Raw genomic sequence first — 7,428 nt, 5'->3', positions numbered from 1 at the left:
TCATCATCTTTTTCGTTTGTGTGTCAGATAAACCCAGAGAATCAAGATATAGAATCTATATAGGCCCCCTATTATATAGAATTTAGCTCTAGTCGACTCTAGACTAGATCTAGGATAAATGTTAAGTCTAGATGATCATGGCATGATCAACATGATGATTAATCATTAATCTGACTTCCTGACTTGTTAACTTAAACTTCGTCTTACTCTTAGCCATATCATAGATCTAGCTTCTTCATATGTGAATCATGAATGGAAGTAGGGAAGTGCTTGGCTCACAGTGTCACAGATCGTTCTTTAAACTATTTGAAGATCTACTTTATCTTTACTAACGACTCTAATCTAGATCTATATCTAGTTTATATCTATATTTTATATAAAATAATATTATAATAGCCCTAGACTCTTTATACTTATAATAGTTATAAGATCTAGAATTAGAATCTGTATCTAGATCTATTCTTATACAATGCTAATACACTACAGATTTAATGTTTCTCATGAGCAATACTCTGTCTACAGCCATTGCCCATTAACATAGGCCCTACTCATGTACTGGATCTAGCTCTTTTGATCACAACTCATATCTTGCCTAGATATAAACAACTGTACTAGATTGAACTAGTCTAACTAGACATTCTAATTGGTTCTATTTTCTTTTTTCATTATTCTCACACATTCCAGTAGGTACCAAATTGTGCTATTTATTCACTGTAGACCTAGATCTTAACTTTTCTCTTAACTACCAAAGAAGAAAACAAAGGATGTTGAATGGTACCCAAAGGGCTCTAATTGCTACCATTCAATGTGTGGATTCAAGTATTTACCCAGATACGGCCACAATATGTTCTTATTGTTTTCAAAGGAGTTTGCACAAAGTGCCAGAAGCTGTATAAATACATTTAACAGTAAGTTTTTAAGTAATTAATAATTTATTTTTAAACGTTATGTAAGTCTATTTTAATTTTAAAAATCCATGTGCTATTTTATTTAAAGCTAATTTTCTAGGTGAATATTTACATAATATTGTTGTTATGTTGTAAATAAAAAATATTATATTCCCTCCAGCCTGTGCAGGGTATTTTTAAAGTGATAATTGGCTCATGCAGGCCAATACCACCCTTTTGTTATCTAAGGTGTTTCTTCAAATTATACTTTCTTGCATAAGAATTAAATATATTATGCAACAATTCTCAATTAGAAGTACAGATTAACCAGTTATCTTGGTGGAAAAGGATGTCAGATGAGTTGAGAAAATGCTTAAAGAAAGTCTTTACATAATTCTTTGAACTAAGTCACAATAATTATTTTGGAGATTTTTAAAATTTAATTAGAATTTTATTATTGCTCACATTAAAAGCAATTGTTCTTTTCTTTTCCGCAGATGTATATTTCAAGAAGAAATGATGCTTTCTTATTCCTAAGAGTTTATCAATAGAATGAATGCCACAAAACTCACTTGTTATGCCAGAAACTCTTCCTACGAGTAAGTAAAAAAAAAGTAAAGTTTCCCTTTCAGACCTTGTGATCGATAGGGCAGATGATGTAAAGGTCATCTGTTTCTGACCATTCTGTTGCCTACAGTTAACGAGGGTTTTCATATGGCCAGCACAATGACCAATTGCCTTTACTTTCCCCAACTAATGTCAGGAAACCATTAGAGCTGAGTGGACTCAGACTCAAATTTAAAATTCCAGTCTTCACCAGGATTTGAACCCCGTCCCCGGTTCAGAAGCCAAGCGCTTTACCGCTAAACCACCAGGCCTCCTTCCAGTAAGTAGGGCAGCTTAAAATTTAATACTTTTATCTTAGTGCAAAAAGAATAAAAGCAGTCTTCAAATTCTCCCTTTAAATTTGCAAAGATATGTTCATATTTTAATGTATGCAGTAAAAAATTATGTTTCAAACACTCAGTACAATATTCAATGACTCTCTTTATTTGGGTTACCTCAGCATGATTGTGCAGAAAATTTCCTGAATTTTTCAAAAATCTGTTCCCTTCACTTTCAAGTGCATTTAAATGATTCATTAAATTTTCATAATATTACTGAATATAATGTCAAAGATTAAATATTGTTATTATACTATTCCTTTTTTTGTGTAATATTTTTGTTTCATAATATATTTTAATATACTTTACTATACTCCTAATATACTCTTTAAGGAAGTGTTTTGTTAGATGTTTTCAGAATTGATTTAAAATGATTTTATCCATAAAGGACTTGAACATATGGAAGTTTGGTACTATATGAAACTGAGATTGAATTGGTGACTTGTTATGAATTTAATGTATGTTGTTTCTATTCCATCAACAGTACTAGAATTTGTCCAGTGCCTGTGATCCTCTGAGTTGAAGGAGAATGTGCTCCATAATACCTGCTAGTAGCTTGCTGATAGCTGGAAGTTCATGAATACTATGTTGTCCTTGATTTGATGATTCTGAAAACTACCATTTCTGAAGACTTGAGCATTATTTCTATAATTTAAAAAAATCTTTTCAGGAAATATTGTGTTTATAATATTAAGAAAGTGAAGATAATATTGTTCTTACTAATATTATTGTTATTATTATTATTAAAATAGAAAGCACATCATTACAATATTCACTTGTCATTAAATGTTAGCATTATTCAATTTTTAGTTACATGTTCTGACTATTTAATTTTATTATTTAAATTATAGGAACTTTCTCTTTCAGTCAAGCTTAAGATACATTCCTGTAAAAAGTCTATAATAATAAGTTAATACTTCACAAAAAAAAAGTGTTTGAATGGTTTTCATTTGTTTGTACATCAAATATGTATTAAAATATTTATCATTTTTAGATGAAACATTAAATACTGAAGATGACCATTTCAATTTCTGATGTAGGCCTATTCTCATTTCATAAAACAAACAGAATATTATCTGAAATTTCATCCCTTCATGGTAACTGTAACTGGCTTCATAAAAAAAATGGAGTGATGACTGGGTTGACTATACATTTTTGTAAAAATAATGCATCCATGAATGTAGCTTATTCTGTTCTTTTCCTCATCTTGAAGTGTGGACTGATAATTTGCTGTTGCATTTTGTTTTCATAAGTCAATGACACATGATACTCTAAATGACAAAGATCTTCTACTCATTACAAATGTTTGTCTAAGTGGAAGCAGATAAAATTTGTTCCTCTATTAGCTGTAAAATCTCAAAATTCATGAGCAGCTGAGAAAAAAAGAAAAGAAATTCAAACTAGTTTAGACATGTTATAAATATATATATTTGCTAATAAAAAATGTAAGACTACTTTATGTTACAACAATGGACAGCATCTTTAAAGCTGATATCAATGCAATCACAAGAAATAATTTTTTCTCTACAATTAGGCCTGTTTTAATGATTTTTTTTTTAATGTTAATAAATTTATGCATAGGATTAAATATAACATGTAATTAAGGAGATTTTTTACCTATTATTTCACAATTGCAAGTAATTTAAAGTGATACATGTATTGATAACACATGTATTGATAACACAATGTTATTGGAGAAAGTAAAAAAAAAATCTCACTTTTAGTAGATCCCTTTCAATTTGAAAGTTAGTGACAATCAAATCAGGTTTTTGGAAGTAGTATGCTCCTTTAGTAAAAAAAAACAAACAAAAACAACGAAAAATGCATTATAAAAAGTTTTCGCTTTAAAATAAAATTTCTCTTGGGTGACTTGAGTAGAAAGTAATAGAAATATGAACTTCATTTAGCAATATGCTCACACTAAGCAGAAGTGGTTTTTACTAGTGAAAATTGTCTGTCCAAATAAGCTAATGAAACTACTGTCAGCTTCACATGATAGGAACTGTAAAGTTTGACAGTTCTTCCTCTAAGACTTTTAGGTACCGGTATTATCTATCAAGAGCAGGGTAAAACAAGGATGGGTTTTGGCCATCAACACTATTCGGAATTGTTTCGTCAGTACTCTCATAGCGCCTTGGAAGATGGAGTATATATCCACAGTAGATCGGATGGAAGGCTTCTTAAACTGGCTTGACCAAAACGAGGAGACGACATGTCCTGATTAGGGAACTGATGTTTGACGACGATGCGGCTTTCATTACCGTTCGCATTTGAGTGAGGGCTTGAGAGGCTCAAATCTTCTCTTGCAAAAGCCCTGGACAGAAACCCTGCTGTATTGCGTAGTGCATAGCCTACATATCACCATACAGGTCGAGAATTGTTGGTTTCTCTGACCTGTTGAGACGGAGATCAGCAAGTCTGGGGCAGTCAAACAGAATATGAGGCACGGGGGCACCGGGATTCGAAATTTGGCCATAGCCGTGAGAAACATGAGGCAACAGGACAGTGGCCTGTCCTGCACTGTGTTATATTAACTTGCCATAAAACATCACAGAATGTACTTTTTTCTATTTTATCATCGACACCATATATAGGCCAAACATACTTTTATTAAATTTTTCAACTCGGAGAAAACTTTACATCTAGACTTATTACCTTTACTTTAGGCCTACACACAATATAGGAATTTTTTAAAACTTATAAACGTAAGGTCATTTTAGCCTATTAAAGTAAGAGCATATAGATCTAAATATACCGGGTTATCCTTCTGAATAAGTCTTACTATTTGGTTTATATATATATATATATATATATATATATATATATATATATATATATATATATATATATATATATAGGCTATGCTCTCACAAGAACCTCAATTCAATGTCGTAAACAAGAAAATACACGAAATACAGGCTTGGCTAATTAGTCTATACTGGCTAAGAAAATCAGTTATAAAGCTTTACAGTTATAGATCTAAGTCAGAAATTGATTTGTGCACACTTACCTTTGTAACATCTTCTATAACAGTTCAGTTTCCATTCATGATTTGCTGTAAAAGTGGTGGTATAAAATCTTCGGGAATGGTTTCTTTATATAGTAAAAAAAATCTACCGGAAGTCAATTTACCTTGCAACCAAGGACGCCTCTGTGAACGGGACTTGTTTATTGAAAAATATAGGCTTAGTGCGTAGAGTTGGCAGTCCATGTAATATATAGTCTATGGTTTGGATCAGCCATGTTATAAAATCTGTAATATGTCTAGACTAGCAATAAAAAAGCATTTATAAAAATAAAAAAAAGGGGGAACGACCTGAATTCGAACTCATGGCAGAAGCCTTCTCAGGGTTCTTAAGCGAACACGGTAACCACTTTGCTAGTGAAGAGCTTATGAACATGGAAGATTGTATAGTTATTGTTTCTATAGTGGCGACTATAGTCAGTATGAGTCGAAAAGAAGAGAAAGTGATATGAAATAATGAGGTGGCGAAACAATAATAGAAGCTAAATTTGAAAAAAAAGTCAAGTTCTCCGTTCATATCATGCGATCTTTAGGGCAGATGACGTAAAGCTCATCTATTTCTGTTGCACACAGTTAACGAGAGTGTCATGTGCCCAGCACAACGATCAATCGCCTTTACTTTTCCCCAGCTAATGTCAGGTACTTATTAGAGCTGTGGGGACTCAGAGGCGCCCTAAAGATTACCAGGACTCGAACCCGGGGTGCCGGTTCGGAAGCCGAGCGCTTTATCTCAATCAAAAGGAGGAAAATGAAAAGAAAAAAACGGCGAGAGATCGGGAACACGTGATGACGCCATATGAGATTTTGCCAAAGAAAATTAAAGACGTTTTTGTACACTTAAAAGTGCTTAGAAATTGGTTTGTACAATTTTGAAAAAAAAACAAGTACATTTTTAACAAGGTTACAAAAGACAGTTTGTGGAGAAAAACAAACTTAAAATCGGCCCCCAAAGTGGTCCACCCAGGCAGGCTTTAATATTTTCAGAAAGAACATCCAAATGAAATTATATCAAAGACAAATGAGAGATAAGAATGGAGAAAGAAGGTTGACAGATCTTGTGTAGTGCCCCAACGGTCCAGCAGATCAAAGGATAGGTGAAAGTGAATGTAAAGTTAGATGTGAACCTGGCCTAACTAGTTTCCCTTTCAGACCTTGTGGTCTATAGGGCAGATGATGTAAAGTTCATCTGTTTTTGTGGCCTACGGTTAACAAGAGTGTCATGTAGCCAGCACAACGACCAACCGTCTTAACTTTTCCCCAACTAATGTCAGGTACCCATTAGAGCTGAGTGGACTCAGAGGCGCCCAAAGATTCCAAAGTAGAAAATTCCAGGATTCGAACTTCGAACCCGGGACCCCGGTTCGGAAGCCAAGCGCTTTACCGCTCAGCCACCGCGCCTCCCCTGTCCTAAGTCTTATAATCTAATTGTTTTGAAAAGGCTCAATCTCTTATTCGAATCTTTATTGAAGTAACATCTGTAAAGCTGTGTTGACTATTGCATTGTTGTTTTTTTAAATTGTATTTATACTAATTAAAGTAAAGGTTGTTTTAATCATATTAGAGTCAAAGTCTCTAATCAACAAGATTAACAAGGTTAACATTGATATGGATTGGACATAATCTTTTCTGAAGTAACATCTGTAAAGGTTTGTTGAGAATAAATTCCTTATTTAATTATGCGGTCCATCTTGATGTGACACAACTCAGCAACAGTTACACTCACACAGTTAATATGGGAATCAATAATTTCTTTTCAAACAGTTTACCCCTGTCCATTATTCCATTTTATACAAATTGTGCTTCTTAATATAAGAAAATTGCCTAAAACAAACTTTCATATAATGAAAAAGGAAGAATTGGACAAACTATCCAGTAGTCCAAAGTGTATTGATTTATAACAACAAGCCGATGTCAATTGAAGAAATTACAATACACTGGTTGCTAGGAACACAGATCAAGATTGCCCTTAAAATGTTCACATTCATTTTAAAAATGGACTCAGCATGGTAGCTATTTAATTTCTGAAAGGAAAAATTACTTGCTATTATGTAATTCTTAGGTTGCCAATAGGGGATCATTGTTATAACTCTCAATCGGATATGGACATTTTCAAAAATGTTTTTCATTGCAATGTTAACAAATGAGCAACATTTTAAATTTATGATTTGTGCTGATAAGTAAAGCTACTCAGTTAAGATGATCACTTCCTGTCTTCTTTGATACAAGAGGACTAACAGGACTAATTTTGTTTAAAAAAATTGTGATATTGATTTTATGTATTCTTTCTCTCTCTCTCTCTCTCTCTCTCTCTCTCTCTCTCTCTGTATTAAAGGGTGAAAAAAGTAAATATGTTATTTATCAAACAACACAGTGGTTTAAATAGAACTCTTTTGTAAAATGATTTCATAAAGGTAGCACTAAATTGTTAAAAAAAGAAAGGGCCCAATTATTCTTTATTATGGCCCCTAAAACATATAGGTATATATGAATATTAAAACTTTAAAAAAACTCAAACTGGTTATAAAATGAATATTATAAAAGGTTAAAATGACAATATAAATATACAAAAATA

At 32.6% G+C, this 7,428-nt stretch overlaps 2 long non-coding RNA genes across 2 annotated transcripts; one reads left to right on the top strand and one right to left on the bottom strand.

The window, feature by feature from the left end:
- The first annotated feature begins 9 nt into the window (after nucleotides 1-9).
- On the top strand, nucleotides 10-2,456 carry LOC129928078 (uncharacterized). The gene is made up of 3 exons (XR_008779684.1): nucleotides 10-908; nucleotides 1,385-1,486; nucleotides 2,316-2,456. It is a non-coding gene; the product is annotated as an uncharacterized LOC129928078 (long non-coding RNA).
- Nucleotides 2,457-3,068: 612 nt separating this feature from the next.
- Nucleotides 3,069-5,058, bottom strand: LOC106059745 (uncharacterized). The gene is made up of 3 exons (XR_008779685.1): nucleotides 4,842-5,058; nucleotides 3,550-3,617; nucleotides 3,069-3,204 (listed from the first exon to the last, which is right to left on the bottom strand). It is a non-coding gene; the product is annotated as an uncharacterized LOC106059745 (long non-coding RNA).
- Between the last annotated feature and the right edge of the window lie 2,370 nt (nucleotides 5,059-7,428).

The sequence above is a fragment of the Biomphalaria glabrata genome, chromosome 9 (assembly GCF_947242115.1).
Source record: "Biomphalaria glabrata chromosome 9, xgBioGlab47.1, whole genome shotgun sequence".
Taxonomy (NCBI): domain Eukaryota; kingdom Metazoa; phylum Mollusca; class Gastropoda; family Planorbidae; genus Biomphalaria; species Biomphalaria glabrata.
This window is presented reverse-complemented; position numbering and strand designations above follow the sequence as displayed.